We start from the raw sequence: 3,110 nt of genomic DNA, 5'->3' as shown, positions 1-3,110 counted from the left end.
ACGATGTTGGTACTGAAAGTGGCCCAAACTACTTCCTACACTGCAGCGAAAATAAGTACGCCCTTGCAATATTACATAACATCAAAATATCGTTTTTACTTATTTTTGTTGTATCATTCATTTTTAAGTTTAAATTCAGATTAATGATAATTTATATCAATTATTAGTGATAAGAGAAGAATAATTTATATATCAATTATTAGTGATAAGAGAAGAAGGAAGAATGATGTATGTTTTTAGCGTGTGGTTTGATCATGCATTCGGCATAGCGTGAGGCAGGGAAAGAGAGTGAAGGAATTTGTTTTAGAATGGTTGATAATTTTGAAAATGATTTTGAATTGAATTGGAACGAATTTTGTTTGCGTCAGATATGTTGTTACTACTGTACCTGGCATACATGTAATAGTTAAATTATATTCGAGTGTGTTTGCATATATGGTGGTTAAATAATGATAAAGACGTTTAAGATTTGTATGGCGAATTAAGCGAGAGTGCTGAAAAAGGTATGAATAGTAATGTGAGAGTATCAATTTCGAAGAGAGAGAGAGAGAGAGAGAGAGAGAGTGAGTGAATTGATAAAAAAGAATACGAACGAAATAACAAGCGTTTTAATTACGGAAATTAATAGTCAAATAATTGTGAATCTAAGAATAAATAGACCGTCAGAATGTGGGGTCATTTTGTAATATAATGGTGTTGAATTGGCTGGATGATATGCTAAGATGTAATGATGTAATAGATAATAGACCTGTTTGTTGAATGAGTGTTGTATACAGATGTTGGAGATGAGATGAGATGGTGGTGACTCTATTGTGATGTTAGGAAGCTTTTCCAAGCCCTTTTAATTTGCTAAGTATACACGATTCTATATATTTTATTGCTGCATACGTGTTCGTTTCCATAGTATGAGTGTATTGTGTGTGCATTAAGTTTCCAAAGACGTTCATTTAACAACATTGTAAGATTACTCTGAATTAAATAATTGATTAGATCAATGCAAATATAGAAGAAAAGAATCTGATATTAATCAAAGGTCTCTATAAAAATAATTTTCATTTTTCGTTTTAAATTTTTGGTGTTGGGTAATCAATCGTTTAGTTCTTTTGCAAATTGACTACTCGTTATTTTTCCTTTTATGTAAATGTGCTCTTATACACACGTCAACAGTTCTATATTTCTATATATATATGCATATATAAGAAAATGCCATTAACCAAGTTTATTTAGCATGCAATAATAGCACGTACATCATAATATGCATACCCAATTTGCGATAAAAAGATCAAAGCAAACAGCATACAGCATATAGTTAGCATAATACACCAGTTTTCCTCAGTGTAAAAATTCGTATTATTCGGCTTTGATGGTTTTTTTTAACTACATTTTCCAATTAGTTTTTCTTCTTGTATTCAATTTATTTTCACATCTACTATATATATATATATACTTCAAATTCAAAAATTCGACAATATCGGCAAAATCATCACTACCCGAAAACGTATAGTATACTAGATATGAATGAATGCCTAATGAATATTGTGATACTCTTTTGTTATGGGTAAGAGCAATATAAAATATCGAAAGCTTATTTTATTATGTATGTTTTTTGTTTGACATGTACATATAAAGACTTTTTTCTTTGATACCTATATACAGTATACATTCTAAATTAATAATCAATCAGTTGTTTGAATTACATTTATTTTGCAATATAAACTGTTCTACACTAAAGCAGGTCAGATTGTGTTCGTAATTCATTTGTAATTAATATTTTGTTATATATTTTCATGATTGAAAAGTTCTTGACTTCTAACCTTTTTTCGCCTTCATCCGCCCACACCCCCCCTACTACGATCATCTTTGTGATTTTCGCAAATATAAAATTTCGAATTTCGATTTTTGATTTCCCCAACTGTTTAATGCATTAAACTTTACTTCAAGGGTGAGGTTTTCCCCCATTGTTTCAAATAAAATAAAAATTACTTGGTATTTACGCAAAGTACCACAACTAAACCTCACCCGCCAAATATATTAAAAGAGAGATATAATTTTTGCTTTAAACTACGTTTGGATGCTGGAAACCTTTGGAACTGAATTTGAATTGCGTTTGAAACAAACACCAAAGAAGGATTGCATGGTGGAGGCAACAATTTGGAATTTCGCACTTTTATTTGAGCGGTAAGCAAATCAGTCGCGCATGTGAACGAACTAACTAACTAACATTTCCATTATATATACATTTTACAGATATTCTTGAAGAATTATTGACGAATCATTATATAAAACACTTGTTTGGCTTTTGCTCTGAGGCGTCTTTTCAAAACTTCTCCGCATCGTCGTAGTTCCTGCTTCATTATAACTAAACGAGCAAACACGCCGATTCCACGAATCACTACCACATCAGATGACACCTACGAAGTAATTTGACAAATTAATATATTCACAATGGAAGTAAATTTCTGCATTAGTTAAATTCTAAATCGTACTAAAGCTAGTGAAAATATAATGGAGAAAGTTCTGAAAAATGTCGAAGACGCGAAGAGTAGTGTGTTCGAAATTATGAACTGCTTTTGTCCAGTGCACCTACGCTAAAATAGCGTACGTCTACAACCTTTACTTTTTTTATGTTGTAGATATCGCAGCCGTTTTTGGCGCCCGTTATTGATGCCCTTCATCGTAATTATTGGTAAGATAATGCCCTATGTCCTATATTTTTCCTCTTTTTCTCTTACAGTTTTAAGACAGTTTCAGTTTCTGACGTGAGATCGCACAAGGCTTGCCTTCTAAACTAGAGTTAGGATCGATCGATATACTTACCACGTCTTCATGACCACACTGTCCATTTAACGAAGAAACTTTGCAAATTTTAAACTTTATAACGATTATTATAATAATGTTTTATACGGAAAATAGAAACAAGTCTTTATTCATTTTTAATTTACGTTTTTATTTTACAAGATATATTTTATTTATATTTGTCATACAATCAAAAAAAAATAATAATAAAAACTCTACTTCTTTGTAATAAAATGCAAAGTAAGAATAAATAAATTTGTTTGGTAATTGTTTGTACGCAAGCAATGTAAGTATGTAGTTTGCACGCATGTACG

General features: G+C 31.0%; 1 long non-coding RNA gene across 1 annotated transcript; it reads left to right on the top strand.

Annotated features, from left to right (window-relative positions):
- The first annotated feature begins 6 nt into the window (after positions 1-6).
- On the top strand, positions 7-2,611 carry LOC119634327. The gene is made up of 2 exons (XR_005246952.1): positions 7-2,178; positions 2,248-2,611. It is a non-coding gene; the product is annotated as an uncharacterized LOC119634327 (long non-coding RNA).
- The last annotated feature ends 499 nt before the right edge of the window (positions 2,612-3,110 follow it).

The sequence above is a fragment of the Glossina fuscipes genome, unplaced genomic scaffold (genome assembly GCF_014805625.2).
Source record: "Glossina fuscipes isolate IAEA_lab_2018 unplaced genomic scaffold, Yale_Gfus_2 3, whole genome shotgun sequence".
Lineage (NCBI taxonomy): Eukaryota > Metazoa > Arthropoda > Insecta > Diptera > Glossinidae > Glossina > Glossina fuscipes.
The sequence above is the reverse complement of the archived record's forward strand: the minus strand, read 5'-3'. Positions and strand labels throughout refer to the sequence as shown.